General features: G+C 43.7%; 1 pseudogene across 1 annotated transcript; it reads left to right on the plus strand.

Moving 5' to 3' along the window:
* Positions 1 to 17,816: 17,816 nt before the first annotated feature.
* LOC105553817 lies at positions 17,817 to 18,961 on the plus strand (annotated as a pseudogene). The gene is made up of 2 exons (XR_001008220.1): positions 17,817 to 17,823; positions 18,061 to 18,961. The product of XR_001008220.1 is annotated as a eukaryotic initiation factor 4A-I-like (transcript).
* The last annotated feature ends 210 nt before the right edge of the window (positions 18,962 to 19,171 follow it).

The following is a 19,171-nucleotide window of genomic DNA, read 5'->3' on the forward strand; positions in this document are numbered from 1 at the left end:
GCACAAGTTCAAAGGTAAAATTCTGAAGAATTTCAAGAGAGTAATTGTAGAGTGTTAAACCCTAACCTTCTGAGTGCTTGTCCTGTGCAACTGCACTGGCCCTGCATGCCCATGGTACAGGCCCTGCCCCTTCCCTCCTTCCCCTCCTTAACATCCTGCAGTGGCTCATATTCTTTTTCTTTTCCTTTTTTTTTTTTTTCAAAAAAGAAATCCAACTGCTCTAACCTGGCTTTCACTTTTAGGCCTCCTAACATACTGTTCTCACTGCCTGAACATGTTTACTCCCTCCTCAAATGTCCCTTGGCCTAAGTCTTATTCATCGTTGAGATCTCGATTTCAACACCACTTTCTCCAGGAAACATTCTGCGACTCTTTTGTTTAAATGCCTCACTTATTTGGTCCCACAGCACAAAGATCAAATGCAGAAGGAACTACACATGGAAAGGCCAGCCACACACATCACAAAAAGAGGACTGAAGTCAGCACACAACTTGAAAGCCAGACTACAGGCCTTTCTTCAAGAATGGCTGGAGTGACCCTGGGGACTTGGTAGGATATAGGATGGAAGCTTTTGTGATTATGCTGTTATTAACACATACAGAGGTATAATTGCCAATGGTCCACACTTCTGTTTACTTGCCACGTGAGCCCTCTAATTATCCTGGGATTTTATCTTCATTACCATGGCACATGCTAAATACTCAGTTCATATTTGCTGCTGAATCAATGAATAAAATAATTATATTTAATAGTTATATGCTCAGGTTATTGTAGCACCCTAAGAATGTCAATTATCCATTCTAATATCAGGGTTTCCTCAAGAAATAGAATTATTCTGTAAAACAGAGGATCTTTACTGGAGTTCCCCAGGGACTCCTAGGGAATCCGTGAATTGGTTTGGGGTGGAAGGACTACAAATCCCAAAGACTGAATACTAAATTTCGTGGGTACATGTAGTTTGGGGAGGGAGATGATTAAAGTTTTCAGTATTTTTGAATGTATTTTAACTGGCCAAAGGTAATAAATTTTTTTTGTTTGTTTGTTTGTTTGTTTTTTAGACAGAGTCTTACCCTGACACCCAGGCTAGAGTGCAGTGGCATAATCTCCACTTACTGGGTTCGAGCGATTCTCCTGCCTCAGCCTCCGGAGTAGCTAGAATTATAGGCACCTGCCATCATGTCTGGCTGACTTCTGTAATTTTAGTAGACATGGGGTTTTGCCATGTTGGCCAGGATGGTCTTGAACTCTTGACTTCAAGTGATCTGCCTGCCTCGGCCTCCCACAGTGCTGAGAATACAGACCACCACACCCAATCAACAAATCCTTTTCTTTTTCTTTTTTTTTCTTTTTTAACTTTTATGACAGGTCAAGGGGTACATGCGCAGGTTTGTTATATATGTAGATTGTGTGTCACTGGGGTTTGGTGTACCCCAAAGTGGGTTTGGTATCACCCAAGTGATAAATGTAGTACCCAATAGGTAGTTTTTCAATCCTCACCCTTCTCCCACCCTCTGTCCTCAAGTAGCCCAGTGTTTATCATTTCCTTCTTTGGGTCGATGCGTACTCAGTGTTTAGCTCCCACTTACAAATAAGAACATTCAGTATTTGGTTTTCTGTTCTTGCATTGGTTTGTTTAGGATAATGGCCTCCAGCTGCATTCATGTTGCTGCAAAGAACATTCTCTCATTCTGTTTTATGGCTGTGTAGTATTCTATGGTGTAGACGTACTACCTTTTCTTTATCCAGTCCACCACTGTTGGGCCTCCAGGCTGATTCCGTGTCTTTGCTTTTGTGAACAGGGCTGTGATGAACATATGCGTGCCTGTGTCTTTACAGTAGAACAATTTCTATTCCTTAAGGCACATACCCAGTAATGAGACTGTAGGGTTGGATGGTAGTTCTAAGTTCTTTGAGAAATCACCAGACTGCTTTCCACAATAGCTGAACTAATTTACATTCCCACCGGCAGTGGATAAGGGTTCTCTTTACTCCACAACCTTGCCAGCATGTTATTTTTTTAGTTTAACATTTTTTGATAGTGGCCATTCTGACTCGTATGAGATGGCATCGCATTGTGGTTTTGATTTGCATTTCTCTCATGATTAGTGATGTCGAGCATTTTTTCATATGCTTGTTGGCTGCATGTGTGTCTTCTTTGGAAAAGCTGTCTGTTCATATCCTTTAAAACAACAAATCTTCGTTCTGAAACAGTAGTTTTTAAAGTGTTCTCCCAGAGGAATAGCATCAGTGTCATTTGGAGACTTTATCAGAAATGCAAATTTTCAGGTCCTACCTCAGACCTGCTAAATCAGAAACTCTGGGCGAACAGCCCAACGATCTATGTGAAGTCTCCAGTCTTCTGTTGTACTTCCAAGTTTAAGGACCACTAAAGACTTAGAAATAGGCTGTTATGTTTCCAAATGTAGAATTAAGAAGTGTGGATAAAAAATAAAAGGCAGAGAGAGAGAGAAAAGAAAAGACAAAGCGTAGCAAATAGAAAACAAAAATAAGGCAGTAGCAATAAGTCAAAATAATCAGTATTCAAAATACTTGTGAACATACTAAGATCACCAGTCAAAAGACAGGGAGGCCTGGATTGATTAAAAGTGGCCCAAAGTAACACATTGTACCTGGTAAATAGATTCCATTTGTATTTGCGGATTAGACCTCAATAAAGCTGGTGGGGGAGAAAGTTTACAGAAACAAAAACACAACCATGAGTAAGTCTAGAAAGGAAAACTTACTAACATTTCCAAAGAGCTCCCACTTCATCGTCATGCAGCTACTAGAGTTTTACAGTTCTGCGAGGTCACGGGCTGGTCTAAAGTCATGAGCTGGTGGGGATCAGAGCAGGAGGAAGCCCTGGCTCCTTCCCCCGCTCTGCCCTAAGCAGGATCAGGTCTCTCTCCACCATGTGGGTGCATGCAGCTTGGTCCAACCTGCGTGCTTGACTAACATCTCTTACCCTTTACTGCCCCCTAAAAGGAATTTTCGTTTTTATGTATGGGTATATATGATCATCAAAGGCATTTGATTTACTCTAGTAGGTTTTCATATGGCTTCAAACAGTAAGTCTTTTATTTTTTTCTTTTCTTTTCTTTTTCTGTATTTTTTTTGGTTTCAACTGCAAGAAGCAAGAGGATTGGGCAAAGGTCAAGAGGTCATTTGTCAAACAGCATGAGACAAGCAACAGGATGTGCAAAGTGAGATATGGCGGGGAGAGCCCCCACAGAGCCCAGGGGATGTGTGACATCATAATCACAGTCCTACATCTTCCTTGGTCTCCCCAGCTAGCCTGGCTATCTCTGCAGATAGGAAGAGAGCTGCCAAGTAGGGCTGGAAAGAGACACTGGGCAGGTAGATCTTGCTGTAACAAGGAGAAGGAAGTCATGGATTTGACCTAAAAGCCGAGAAGGGAACATTCCCAAGAGACTTGGAGGTTCCATCTCTCAAGCGAGCTGAAATTAGCAGGAATTTCTCCTGCGGCTTCGCAGTGGTGTGGGGAAAAGGGAAGTGGTTTTGACGCAAGGGGCGGAGGGAGTGTTGGCGGTGGCGGGGGTAGTGGGGGCGGCAGCTCACTGACAGGTTAAAACCACCCCGGAGAGGCCCAGCTCTCTGAAGTTCAACATCAGAATATACATTCGAGTAAGGGTGGTCAATTATTTAATTTTTTGAGACTCTCTTTCCTTGTCTTTATACATGAGGACTAACAGAATTGTTAAGAGGATGACAGAAAACCACAGAGGAAAAAGCTGTAGTATAGTGGATACTCCATAAATATTAGTTCCCTTGGCTAGATTCGTCCCTTCTTTTTCCCAAGTGTAGAGCAACATGGATTAAAATTTATTTTGTGTTTCTAGATCTACAGCAAATGTATTTAGAACTGTTCTATTAAATTTTCCTAGAAAATAAAGCATCTCTTGCGTTGAGGCTATCTAGGTAATCTACTTCACAGCATCTAAGTCTAGAAATTCAGAAACGTCTGCATGTGCGCCTCTCTCTGTAATGTCCTGATTCTTTTCTTTTTTTCTCATCCACTTTCCCATCAGTGGTTCAGATATTCTCTCTATATTTGTGTTTGCAAAGTTCTATTCCTGAACGGAATTTTCTCCCAGGAATTCCTGACCGAGGCCATCTGCTCTGCAGGCAGAAAGTGAAGCCACCGCAGGCTGATGCAGCCAGGAAGGCAGAGGCCGAGAGGAGGGAGCGTGGCATCAGAACAGAGCCGGCCAGGGCTCTGGCTGCCTCCTCCAGGATCAAGGGAAATGTGGGGAGCATGGTGCAGAATCCGGGGCAGCTCATCGCCCTGCTCACTTGCTGGGGAACAGATAAAACGTGAGTGAGGGGGAGGTTTTGTGGGCTGACACTCCCCAGAAATGCTGTGTGCACTTGAGCATGGTGGTTGATACTCAGTATTTTGAAGCAAACACCGTGAGACTACTCAGCATTGGGAGAAGCTGTCCACGTAGACGCCCAGGAAGCAGCCCAGAGGATAGGGTGCCCCAGCAATACTGCGGAAACCCAACTACTGACGAGAATGAGTGAAAGAATGCACAGATTGGACATGTAAATAAACGGGTTTAATACTCTGGCAGCTCTTGAAAACTAATCCCTTTTTCTGAGTCTTCTCAGAAACCTCCGTTCTCATGGTCACTCGGCAACATGCTGCAGAAAAGAAGACTCGGCCTCGGGACAGCCATGCCTGGGTTCAATCCCAGTCCCGGCTCGTGGCAGCTGGGTGATGGGGCAAGTCATCTACCCTTCCTGGGCTTCAATCCTAATCCGCAAAATATAGGGGCTGAGGGAGGAAAAGGATGGGGTGGAGACCATGTGAATTAATGTATGAGGCCAGGTACAGTGGCTCACACCTGTAATCCCAGCACTTTGGGAGGCCAAGGCGGGCAGATCAGGAGGTCAGGAGATCAAGACCATCCTGGCTAACATGGCGAAAACCCATCTGTACTAAAAATACAAAAAATTAGCCAGGTGTGGTGGCACGCGCCTGTAGTCCCAGTTACTTGGGAGGCTGAGGCAGGAGAATTGTTTGAACCCGGGAGGCCAAGGTTGCAGTGAGCCAAGATCGTGCCACTGCACTCCAGCCTGGGTGACAGAGTGAGAATCCATCTCAAAATAATAATAAATGTATAAAAAGTGAAGTCCCTGGTACCTGTTAAATGTTCAATAGGTGGTGGTTGTTGTCATTGGGCAAAAAGCGCGTTTTGCCCTCTCCCTTGTCCTCTCCCTCTGCATGGAATCAATAGCCAAGTCCTTCTTAACCTCCATTCTCTTTGTTCCTCTCCCTCCCTTCCCTATTTCCTATTAGACCTTTCTCACCATCCTCACTAGCAACACAGCAATAGCAGCTGTGAGTCTCCTGTCTGCCCAAGAAGGTGCCCCCTCATCAGCAAGCTGGCTCTCCTCACACCAGCTGGCAGGGGCCTCTCCCACCCCTGTGCTCCAAGCACACATCGCTTCCACATTCCTGTGACACCTGCCACTGTCAGCCTGGCATTGCGGTGTCTGAGCACCTGTCGTTGCATCTGTGCTGAATCAGGCACTGTGAGAGCAAGACCAGGCCCCGTGGACTTGGGTTCCCACTGGCACCTGGCAGGTTGCCCTGCATTGGGAAGTGCTCGTTCCAGCCTGACTGTGGACTTCAGGAAAGGGCAGCCCAACATATGCTGCTTTGGTATGCTGCTTTCTTTGCACTTAGGGCACTTGGAGAACAGCAAAGGCAGCAGGGAGCTCTCTCCGGTCCCTTTATCTGCCTAAAGACAGAGCCTCCGAAAGAGCCTCACCGGGGTTTCTCACCAACCAGGGAAGATTGAACATAAATCACAGGAGTGGTGTCTGGAGGCCACACTATGCCCAGACATAGACTTGTCACAGGCTGTGCCCTCTTCTTCCGAGGCCCTGTTCATCTTCCCCAGAATCATTTACTCTCCCCCAAGTTTCCTACATTCCCCCTCCACTCTCTCCTGTGAAGCAGGTATCTAAACACCTAGATCTTGCTGGGCTTGGGGGTGCTCACTTTTCCTTCCTGTGATGCCCGTGTGCACATAATATATTTGTCTCTCTTTTCTCCTGTTAATCTGTCTGCTGTCTATTTATTTCACAGACTCAGATCTCCGACTGTCAAGGGTAAGGGGAAAGTTCTCCCTCTCCTACAAATGTAATGACAAAAACAGCATGTACTGAATGGGTTAACAAATGAATGAAAAATTTTTATCCTACATAGTTCCTCCTATTAAGCCACCAAGAGGTGGGTGAATAAAGGCTACCTAAGCCCATTTCCTATGGGGCATATCCTCAAATAGCACATATCTATTGGTAAGTGTCCATGTCACCCTCTGAGCAGGACACCAAAACCATATTTTGTGATCTCTAGTTTTCTGGGATTTATAATATAAAAAGAAACCCGATGCCACATTCCAGGGCTATTACAAGTCAAATTCCAATGCTACAAACTCTAAAAGATCATAAAATACATCATAACAAAGATTACTTCCAATAAGAGAGTCTGGCTGGCTAAGGCTTTAAAATCTCTTGGTCTGTCAAATAGACACTTTGTTATAATTTGATTTCACTTGTGGCATTACTAGCAAACTTTGTAAATCCCAAGTATACTTTGGCAGGGGAGATGGATGGAATTGTTGGGAAAGCCGTAGGGTGGAAAACATTAACTAGAGCTTAAGAAAAAATGTACAAAGGAAATGAGGAAAGGATAGGCAAGATGGGGAATTCAGTGAGGTTTTGGTGGAATGGTGCTCGGTCCTGTGCCTGAGATCTTCTTCCTCTTGGTGTGCTGCAGAACATTGACAACCCCCAAGATAACAGGGAGATCTGCGAAATGTAGGAAGCAAGGCAGGTTACTGGGGGAAATATTTGTGGACTGCCTTCTTCTAAGATTACTCCTATTTTAAAGGACTTGAAAAAATACTAAATATGGGTTAACATCACAAAAGAGTTTTCCTTTCCTCCCAATCTCTACTAATCTCAATCTCAATACCTACAATTGATTCCCTTCCTTCCAATCTCTAGTAATGATTAGCACAGAGTAGTTGCTCAATAAAATACTTTCAAACTGATTAAAGTTATATAAGATTACTTATAACTTCAGTGCTAATTCTTGCCACATGTATTTGTGTTTTACACATTTCAAAGTGAGATTAGTTTCACTTTCAAGATTGTGACACAAGGCAAAGGGCAGCTCTGTCTGACGTGATCATGTCAGGGGATCAGACAACCAGCTTTATGATGGATTTCCAACAGATCATTGTGAATCTCTTTCAGACACCCTGCCACACAGCTGCTGAAAAAGAAATATGAGCTGACAAAACATTCCTCACTTTACTTAAACAAGAAAAGGAAAGAGGCCACCATACACCAGGGCACAGGTGACAGACAATAAAATAGCAAAGGCCAGTTAATTATGGGGATTGGGTTTTTGCTGGGATGCAGATGGGAACGTGGTCACACCCAATAAACAGAGGCCTATGGTCTGTATTCTACAGGTAATTCTACAGAAAAGAAGATGAAAGGACCATCAACAGTTAATCACTGTTGTGATTAAGAAAATGTAGATTTCCAGCCTGGGTAGCATAGAGAGACCCTGTCTCTACCAAAAAAAAAAAAAAAAAATTTAGGTTAGCCAGGCACCATGATGTGTGCTTGTAGTCCCAGTACTTGGGAGGCTGAGGTAGGAGGATCGCGTGAACCCAGGAGTTGGAGGCTGCAGTGAGCAAAGATCGCAGCACAGCACTCCAGCCTGGGGGACAGACTGAGACCGTGTCTCTAAAAAAACTAACTAAATAAAAGTAGATCCACTACAAAGACTTGCTTTCTGAAGCTCAGTTAAAGCTTTGTAGGCACACATACGCAAATCCTATGACACTCCTAAAACGGCGGTGTGCCCTAGGTATGTTAATAGAATAATTAGGGTAAAGATTTAGGTAGGAATATTTGCACAAATTAACTGCAGCTTCTGTTTAAACATGTTCAAATTTTCATATTGCGTACATACGCTGCACCACATTCATAAAACGTCAAGGATTCTTATTCAATACTTCACGAAGGGCACTACATCTGGCACAAGACTCTGCCCCAAGGTGTTTTCACACAGCTGGAAACCGTGTTTCTTCAATGTACTAGGCTTCATATTGCTGAGGCTTTTGAAGCCACCAGGGTTTTTGCCACAGGGGAATCCCTGCTGAGCACCTGGGGATTCCCTGGGACAGTGAGAGCCCCAGGGAGCAGAAGACAATTAGAGCCGGACTCAGCGTAATAATCCCTCTTGGGGCCTTTGCTGTTTATTTTCTCACATTCCTCCTGCCGGCCACCTCATAGCTCACCTTCCCCCCAAGTCTCTGACACTCTTGACACAGAGCAGAACCAGCAGAACTGAATGGAAGGATGCAAATGACACAGGCTGGAGGGGTTTGGGAATGGGCCCTGGGCAAGGCTGAAAGGTGGGATGGCTGAGAAGGGATTTAATGACAGTCCCAAGAGCTCCAAATGGGGCAGGGGGGGTGGTGTCCACAGGGAAGGAAATGAGAGGAACAGGTTTACATTCCAAGAGGACTAGATCAAGGAACGGCTTCCAGTCTTCTGGAAATTTTTGACAAAAGATGAGTGAGAGGGTCTGGTAGTCATGCTACACTGAGAGGCAGCCTCAGCTGTCTGAGGACAATCTTGAAAGTGAAACTAATCTCACTTTGAAATGTAGAAAACACAAATATATGTGACAAGAATTAGCACAGAAGTCATAAGTAATCTTATATAACTTTAATCAGTTTGAAAGTATTTTATTGAGCAACTACTCTGTGCCAATCATTACTAGAGATTGGAAGGAAGGGAATCAATAGTAGGTATTGAGATTGAGATTAGTAGCGATTGGGAGGAAAGGACATCCAAATACTCATTTGGAGATGGAAGGCATTTGATGTACCTTCTCCCTCCCTACACTGAATGTTCCTTACTGCCAATCTCTCTCCACAGGGCTCACCTCCTATTGCATTTCTGGCCCCTGATTCTTTTTTTTTTTTTTTTTTTTGAGACAAGGTCTTTGCTGTGTCACCCAGGCTAGAGTGCAGTGTCACGATCACAGCTCACTGCAGCCTCAAACTCCCGGGTTCAAGTGATCTTCCCATCTCAGCCTCCTGAGTAGCTGGGAGTGCTTGCTACCACACCTGGCTAATTTTTAAATTTTTAGTAGAGATGGAGTCTCACTATGTTGGCCAGGCTGATCTAAAACTCCTGGCCTCAAGCAATCCTGCCTCCTCAGCCTCCCGAAGTGCTGGGATTATAGGCATGAGCCACCATGTCTAGCTGCATTACTGGCTCTATGAGAGAGAAGGCAGAAGAAGACTGCCCTCTGAGAAAAAAAGTGAATAAAACACTTTTTAAAAATTTTTAAAGTTTTTAATGCCTGTTGTTTTACCATTATAGCTTCATTTATTCCCACCTTTAAAAGTTCCTGAAGTTTAAATACCCATAGATCAGAGGCAGTGTCCATTAGTAAGAATAAATGGCAGTTGGTTGCCATAGAAATATTTAGTTGAAATCATCTGAACACTTCAGATGCTCTAGCCTGGCCTTATGTTGTTCAGGGCCCCACACTGGCTAGTCTAGGGCTTAGATTTCACTGAGAGGAACTTTCCCTTCTGGCTGGCTTAGCTTCCAGAACATGAGCCTGGCTAGGGATTTATACTGCCCTAGATCCAAAAACAAAATTAAAGGACAACAAACATATCGGGAAAATATTTGCAATCTATGACAAAGGCAAATCACCTTAATATAAAAATAGCTTTGACAAATCAATAAAAGATGAATACCACAGAGAAAACCAACAATAACAATTTAAAAATGAAGCCAACAGAAACATAAAGAGATAATTTGTAAGCGAGGAAATACAACATGATAAAATTGCAAACGAAAAAAACACTTCACATTCACAAGTAATTAAAGAAAAGCAAAATAAAGCAATCATGAGATCCTTTTTCACTTATCAAATTAGCAAACATTTTGTTTCCTTTTTTTTAGTGATGAAATTCAGTATTGGCAGGAGTTCAGAAAATGAATCTCTTTTATACATTGGTAGGAGTGTAAACTGGCAAAGCCTTTCTGGAGGGACATTTGGAATATTTATTAGTGGCTCTTCAAAGCAGTATTTCTCATTACATATACCACAGAGAATTGGTCAGGTAAGCTATGGTACATCCACATGGCACCATTAAAACGTTGCAGAAGAAAGATTCAGTGATGTTGAGAAAAGCAGATTACAAGATCATATATTCAATATGAGTATAGTTTTTGTTTTTTTAATGTATAGAAGGATGTGAAGAACCAGATTCTTAGTCATATAAAATTACTATTTGAAATTTACTTTGCTTCCATGAATGAACCTACTTAAAAATTTATTTATTTATTTATTGAGATGGAGTTTCACTCTTGTTGCCCAGGATGGAGTGCAATGGCGCAATCTTGGTTCACTGCAACCTCCATCTCCCAGGTTCAAGTGATTCTTCTGCCTCAGCCTCCAGAGTAGCTGGGATTACAGGTATGAGCCACCACACCTGGCTAATTTTGTATTTTTAGTAGAGACGGGGTTTCTCCATGTTTGTCAGGTTGGTCTCGAACTCCCGACCTCAGATGATTCGCCTGCCTCGGCCTCCCAAAGTGCTAGGATTACAGGAGTGAGCCACTGTACCAGCTTAAAAATTTAATAGGAAGAATTTCCCTAGTGGTAATTACTTTGTTCTATGAATTTTCCTTTCTTTTCTTTTTTTGATGGAATCTCACTCTGTCGCCAGGCTGGAGTGCAGTGGCATGACCTTGGCTCACTGCAACCTCCGCCTCCCAGGTTCAAGCGATTCTCTTGCCTCAGCCTCCCAAGTAGCTGGGAACACAGGTGCGCACAACCACGCCCAGCTAATTTTTGTATATTTTTAGTAGAGACAGGGTTTCACCACGTTGGCCAGGCTGGTCTCTGTCTCTTGACCTCGTGCTCCGCCCACGTCAGCCTCCCAAAGTGCTGGGATTACAGGCGTGAGTCACCGCGCCAGGCCCTATGAATACTTATTAAACTCCTCCTACAAGCCAGGCGCCACTCTAGGTGAAAGAGACAGAAGTGAATAAGGCAAACGTCTAGCTTTTATGTCCCTTTTCGTAGGGAACACAAGAATAAGTAAAACCAACAGAAATAACAGGGCGACAGTTTCATGAAGAAAATACAGTAAGTTTACCGGGATAGAGATTGTAAGGAGGTCGGGGACAACATCAGGTACAATGATGGATCTGATGAAATGATATTTGAGTTGGGCCAGAGTGAGAAGGATTCCAGGCAGACGGGAGAACAAAGCCCTGGGGTGGGAAGAGCATTGGAATACTTATGGAGCAGAAATAAGTTCAGTGTGGTGAGAGTCTGTGTGTGAAGACAGCAAGAGGGGAAGAAATGGAGTCAGAGCCCGGCAGGCCCCACATCACCTACACTCTTAAGTCAAGGGAAGGCAACGGGAAGCCATTGGAGGACTTCACTAAAATTCGATAAAATGCATTCTTAAGGATACAACACAAAATCCAAACTTTCAGTAATAATTTATGGCTAAAAGTTAACTTTAGGTATATAATCTTCTTTTACAAAACAATTCTGTGGGACAGAGCTGCTACCGAGGCTCAGAGAAGTTGAGTGGCCTGACCACAGTCACACAGCTGACAGGTAGCAGGATTGGGACTAGAGCCTGGAGCTCCTGCACCCTAGGTCAGTTGCTAGAAATGACTAGAAAAACCGCACTGCCACGCTGAATGTAAGCCGACATGGCAGCTCAAATGCACACATTAGCATTACCGAATGAGTGAGCCAATGGAGCCAGTGAGTTCTCCTATCACCACCTCCCCTTAGCATTGGCTTTGAAGATGGTAACGAGGAAACTCAGACTGGGTTGCCCCGTGTTATTGCACCAGGACAGGAGACTCTGAGACGCTGGTTGCAACATTTGGCGTCTGCTCTGGACGTCTGTAAGCCTTTTGAGAGATGAGCCTGGGTGTGTGGCGGCAGGCTGCCTTTTGAAAGAGCCACACGGTCCTGCCTCCCCAGACACCTTCCTGGAGGAGGATTGAGCATTATCCCAAAAAAGAAGGGTGGCCTTGAGCTGTCCCATCAGGCCCCAGCAATACCCAGCTCCTCATCAGGATGGGTGCAAGTGTTTGTTTTCGACTTTAATCTTCTCTTTCACCCGTTGCTTTTTGTTTCCAGGGCAAAGCCAGTCAAGCTGAGCCATCTCAGCAGAGCCTTTTCCAGTGGCTGCAGAAGCCACCTCACAACAGCCACTGGCCGGTGCTTCTTCCTCTCTGTGTGGGATGTTGCCTCTTACTCCTCTCGCAGTCCACCTGGCTCTCCTCGGCTTAGGCAGCCATGGGCTGGGGCAGCATCGCATACCCTCAGTGATCAGTTTTATCTCTCAGTTCCCAAAATGCTGCTGTTGGTTAGCTGGACCTTTCCCAGACTGGGCTTTGCAGCATGGACTTATATTTTCTCTGGACAGTCCAACTGTTCTTCCACAGGGTCCTTCATACACATGGCTCTTTGATATTTGAGTTCGATTCTTTTTTTTTCCTAAAGATGGGGTTTCAATCTGTCACCCAGGCTGGAGTGCAGTGGCACGGTCATAGCTCGCTGCAGCCTCCAACTCATGGGTTCAAGCAATCCTCCCATTTCAACCTCCTGAGTAGCTGGGACTATAAGCAGGTGCCATCTCACCCAGCTAATTTTAAAACTTTTTTTTTTTTTTTTGGTAGAATGAGGTCTTGCTTTGTTGCCCAGACTGGTCTCAAACTCCTGGCCTCAAGCGAACTCCAGCCTCAGCCTCCCAAAGTACTGGGATTACAGGTGTGAGCCACTGCAGCCAGCTTCCAGACTCCTTAAATAAGGAGGTAAGTTATGTGAGGTACCTGGAGTAGTCAAACATATCCAGACAGAAGGTAGAATGGTGGTTGTTAGGGGCTCAGGGGAAGGGGGAATGGGGAGTTGTTGTTTAATGGGTATAGAATTTCAGTTTTGCAAAGTGAAAAAAAGTTCTGGAGATCCATGGAACAATAAGGTGAATATACTTAGTGAACACTACTGAACTGGACTCTTAAAAAATAGTTAAACCAACCTGGCCGGTGTGGCGAAACCCCATCTTTACTAAAAATACAAAAAAATTTAGCCGGGCACAGTGGCTCACACCTGTAATCCCAGCTACTCAGGAGGCTGAGGTGGGAGAATCGCTTGAACCCAGGAGGCAGAGGTTGCAGTGAGCCGAGATTACACTACTGCACTCCAGCCTGGGTGACAGGGTAAGACCCTGTCTCAAAAAAAAAAGAAAAAAATAAGAGGTTAAGATGACCAATTTTCTGTTACATGTTTTTTTAAACTATGGTTTTGAAAAAAAGCAGATAAAGAGTAGGCCTGATCTGCCCATAGTTTGCTGCCCTCCTCTCTGCCCACCTGCCCGCTTGAACACTTGGAGCTCTCCTTCCCTGTGTGTAAGATTGTTCTTTGGTAATGAGACGCCTTACCTGTCACTTAATGTCATCAGATAACTGAGAGTCCACTACCTTGAAGTCTCCATGAAGACACAGTCCATCTCCTCAACACACTCCACTGATGCCTCCAACCCCACTGACCTTGGAAACCCTTCCTGTCAAAGTCACAGATGACTTCCACTTTGCCAAATACAATGGTTGTTTTCTGGTCTTTCTCTCAACTTCTCTCTTGGACACAGTTGACTTCCTTCTTGAAATATACTCTTGTTTTCGTTTCAGGACCACCTCAATGTCCTGGTTTCCGCCTAACTTAATAAACGTTTGGATCCCTCTGCTGGTTCCACCTCTTCTCAAATAACTAACTGTTGGTGTAGCCCAAGGCTCTATCCTTGGCCTGCTTCTCTTTTCCCTCAGCATTTTCTCTCTAGAGCATCTCGTCTATCCCTGAGACTTACAGATAAGTCAACAAGATATTTCCCAGATCTGTGCTTTCAGCCTGGATCTTCCCACTGAGTTCTAAATTATGCCTCCAACTGCCTTCTTGACCTCTCCACTTGGATGTCTGTATCAACCCATTAAGAATTTTCAATTCATTGGGGGTATAAACATGAAATTGGTTCATGTTTTTCCATAAATGCCCTGATTATGCTAGTCTCAATACTCAAGAATCTTGGGATAGTTCAGTCCAATTCCACAATGTTACTGAGGATTATTATTATTATTATTGAGATTATTATTATTATTATTATTGTTATTATTATTATTGAGATGGAGTCTTGCTTAGCTGTCCAGGCTGGAGTGCAGTGGTATGATCTCGACTCACTGCAACCACCGTCTCCCAGGTTCAAGCAATTCTCCTATCTCAGCCTCCCAAGTAGCTGGGATTATAGGCACCCGTCATCATGCCTAGCTAATTGTTGTATTTTAGTAGAGATGGGGTTTCACCACGTCGGCCAGGCTGGTCTTGAACTCCTGACCTCAGGTAATCCACCCACCTTGGCCTCCCAAAGTGCTAGGATTATAGGTGTGAGCCACTGCACCCAGCCAATGTTGAGATTATTACAGTAGTCTCATTCTATATTTTAAAATCTCAGTACTATTTATACTTAAATATTATCTCAATGGTCAATTCTTTGTCTAGGACAGGAAATTGTCAAATAGGCCTAAAACACTTTGATATATCAGAAAGCAAGGAATCGATCAAAAAATCTTAGGGCCATGCCAAAAAAATCCAGGAGCCAACATGAAGTCTCCCTTTGTCTAAAGATGGAAATGTTTGAACAATAAAAATAACAACTGCTGTGGATTAAACACATTAAACTCCTTAAATGTTTAAGTTCACAATGAAACTTTAAAAAACTCTCTCATTTGTCCTCTTTTAAGGATGACTAGGCAACCAATACATTATTTTGAAAACTTGTAAATAAAAGGAAAAAATAAATGTTTCCAGCATAAAATGAGCCCCAGGACAACCCAGTAAAGAGGGAAATTTATCTTTACAGAAGTATTTCAGCTAATAAAGGAAGAAGGATTAAATTGGAATATCACATTTTTTGGAACCTCTGGTGAAATCATTGTTCTTGGCAATAATCACCAATAATGGCTAAAAAGACAACTGTAGAAAAAAGCATAAGGGGAGAGCTTCACAATATTGGATTTATCAAGGATTTCCTCAGTATGATACCAAAAGAACAGTCAACAAAAGTAAAAATAGACAAATGGGACTACATCAAAATTAAAAGCTTCTGTGTATCAGAAGACAATCAACAGAATGAAAAAATAACCCACAGAATGGTAGAACATATTTGCAATTCATACAAGGGTTATAAGGGGTTAGGATCCAGAATACATAAAGAATTCCTACAACTCAACAAAAACAAAAACAAAAAATTCAATTAAAAAAATGGGCAAAAGACTCAGACATTTCTCTAAATATGATATACAAATGGCCAACAAGCATATGAAAGATGCTCAGCGTCACCATCACTGATCTTTAGGAAAATGCAAATCAAAACCACAATAAAATATAACCTCACACCTGGGAGGATGGCTAATCAAAAAACAAAAAATGTGTAGCAATTAAACAAAAATAAAACAAGTGTTGGAGCAGAGGCAGAGAAATTGGAATGCTTGCACGTTGTTGGTGGAATTGTAAAATGGTGCAGCTGCTGTGGAACACAGTTTGAAGTTTCCTCAAAATATGAGAAATAGAATTACCTTAGGATCCAGTCATTTGATTTCTAGGTATATACCCACAAGAATTAAATGAACGATCTTGAAGCGATATTTGCACACCCATGTTTATAGCAGCATTATAGTCAAAAGGTGTAAATGGCCAAAGACTGGGCAGATTGATGGCTGAGTGGATAAACAAACCTGGTACATGCATGCAATGGAGGCCCTGAAAGTGAAGGGGCTTCTGACGCATGCTACAACATGAACCCTGAGAACACTATGATAGTGGAACAAACCAGTCACCAAAAGACAAATATTGTGTGATTCCACTGACATGAAGTACCTAGAGTAGTCCAATTCATAGAGACAGAAAGTAGAATGGTGATTGCCAGGTGCTGGAATGGGGGCAATGAGGAGCTTTTGTTTAATGGGTGCAGAGCTTTAGTTTTGCAAGATGGAAAGGTTCTGGAGAGGGATGGTGGTGATGGTTGCACAACAGTGTGAAGATACTAAAGCTACTGAACCGTACACTTGAAAATACTTAAGATTATACATTTTAGGTATGTGGTTTTATTTTATTTTATTTTTTTGCCACAATAAAAAGAAAGAGAGAAATAACCTGTAACATAATCTTGCCAAAAAAAAAAAAAATTAAATCTGATCAAGCCTCTTGATCTAACTACCCAATTTATAGAAAATGTGGGACAGAGGAACATGTTACCAAGGTCACTTGGAAGCAATCAGCAAAACCCAGACTGTAGGGAACACTACAGGAAAAACAACCAAATTTCTTTAATAAATTGCAAGAAAATAAAGTAGAAGGCAGAAGAAACCATAGATTAAAGGATTCTTTTTTTTTTTTTTTGAGATGGAGTCTCGCACTGTTGCCCAGGCTGGAGTACAGTGGCGCGATCGTGGCTCACTGCAAGCTCCGCCTCCTGGGTTCACGCCATTCTCCTGCCTCAGCCTCCCGAGTCGCTGGGACTACAGGTGCCCGCCACCATGCCTGGCTCATTTTTTGTATTTTTAGTAGAGACAGGGTTTCACCATGTTAGCCAGGATGGTCTCGATCTCCTGACCTTGTGATCCGCCCACCTCGGCCTCCCAAAGTGCTGGAATTATAGGCGTGAGTCACGGTGCCCGGCCCACGGTTTCACTCTTGTTGCCTAGGCTGGAGTGCAATGGCACCATCTCAGCTCACTGCAACCTCTGCCTCCCGGGTTCAAGCGATTCTCCCACTTCAGCCTTCCTAGTAGCTGGGATTACAGGCATGCATCACCACACCTACCTGGCTAATTTTGTATTTTTAGTAGAGACGGGGTTTCTCCATGTTGGTCAGGCTGGTCTTGAACTCCCGACCTCAGGTGATCCACCTGCCTTGGCCTCCCAAAGTGCTGGGATTACAGGCGTGAGCTACCACGCCCAGCCAAGGACTCTGAAAAGATATAAACATGAAGTGCAATGTATAGAACTTATTTGGATTCCTAATCAAACTATACAAAATTATGGTACAATCTGGGAACATCTGATAATATTCAGGAATATAATGGCTATTTTAAGTCCTTATCTTTTGGTGGTATATACAAAAATATTTATGGTAAAATAGTCTGACATCTGAGACTTGCTTAAAAATAATTGGGATGGGGAAGTTGGAGGGTAAGTATGGACCAGCAAAACTGGCTGAGTTGGTCATTATTGAAGGTTGGTGGCAGGAGTCACCACACTATTCTTTCTGTTTTGTGAAATAGAACCCCTCTTTTGGCTGTCTGTCTTACATCTTTCTCCACATCTGGGCAGCATCAGCCAATGTCTGCACAACTTTTAGACAGAAGACAATCACAGCTGGGGACGGGGTTGAGGTCTGGTTGGGCACACCCACTCTGCAGTTGCCTATCTGGGAGTCTGTCCTTTCATTTATTGAATGAATGAATGAATGAATGAATGAATGAATATTTTTCAAAGCTGTGCACTGTGTTTGAAATAATCTATAATAAAAAGTTTTGTTTTTAAAATAGTAACCTTTGATCCTACTTGAAGTCAGTCTCCTCTTCAAGGAGTATGTATCTCATACTCCTTGCTGTGTATCTTGACAGCACCTTGACATAGGAGACAAAGGCATGGAGGGTACACACTTTGCCCCTCCAGCTCCCCTGGACCTACCCTCCTGGGTCGCAGCAGAAGGTGGAACAGAGTAGTGGGGACAGCTCCTTGCTGGGCTGCCCGGAGCGGGGAGGCAGTCTCCTCTCCCTGGATCGCTGTAGCCTTGTGGGCTACAGACACAAACAGTCTGACTATTTGTGAGACAGGGGTCACACGCTGGGTCTCTCCTGGACCAATCTCTGGGTTTTCTAGATGATCTAGCTCCCCATATCATCGTGGGTACCCCTGGCCGTGTGTTTGATATGCTTAACCGGAGATACCTGCCTCCCAAATACATCAAGATGTTTGTACTGGACAAAGCTGATGAAATGTTAAGCTGTGGATTCAAGGACCAGATCTATGACATATTCCAAAAGCTCCACAGCAACACCCAGGTAGTTTTGCCGTCAGCTACGATGCCTTCTGATGTGCTTGAGGTGACCAAGAAGTTCATGAGGGACCCCATTCGGATTCTTGTCAAGAAGGAAGAGTTGACCCTGGAGGGTATCCGCCAATTCTACATCAACGTAGAACGAGAAGAGGGGAAGCTGGACACACTGCGTGACTTGTATGAAACCCTGACCATCACCCAGGCAGTCGTCTTCCTCAACACCCGAAGGAAGGTGGACTGGTTCACCAAGAAGATGCATGCTGGGGATTTCACTGTCTCGGCCATGCGTGGAGATACGGACCAAAAAGAACGAGACGCGATCATGAGGGAGTTTGCTTCTGGCTCTAGCAGAGTTTTGATTACCACTGACCTGCTGGCCAGAGCCATTGATGTGCAGCAGGTTCCTTTAGTCATCAACTACGACCTTCCCACCAACAGGGAAAACATTTCCACAGAACGAGCCGAGGCGGACAGTTTGGCCGTAAAGGTGTGGCTATTCACATGGTGACAGAAGAAGACATCGAGACCTTCTACCACACCTCCAGGAGGAAATGCGCCTCAGTGTTGCTGACCTCTCCTGAGGGGCTGTCCTGCTTCCTAGCCCCAGCCAGAGTTCAATCTTGGGGGGCTGAGGAGCAGCAGGGGTGGGGGAGGGAAGGAAGCCAAAGGATGGACATCTTGTCATTTTTTTTTCTTTGAATAAATGTCACTTTTTGAGGCAAAAAAAAGAACAAATTATTCCAAAAGAAAAAGTTGCTCATATGGAGAGCATAAAACACACTGTAGCATATATTCTATAAAATATGGTATGGTAGATTGTTACACTGATGGTCCTCAATACATCACATCTCCCTGAACGCATCTCCTTGCAGAGTTGCCTCTCACATTGATGCTAGGTTTGGCGGTGTGACTTGCTTCAATCCATGAGATATTGGCAAGACT

The sequence above is a fragment of the Mandrillus leucophaeus genome, unplaced genomic scaffold (assembly GCF_000951045.1).
Source record: "Mandrillus leucophaeus isolate KB7577 unplaced genomic scaffold, Mleu.le_1.0 Scaffold61, whole genome shotgun sequence".
In the NCBI taxonomy this organism is placed as follows: domain Eukaryota; kingdom Metazoa; phylum Chordata; class Mammalia; order Primates; family Cercopithecidae; genus Mandrillus; species Mandrillus leucophaeus.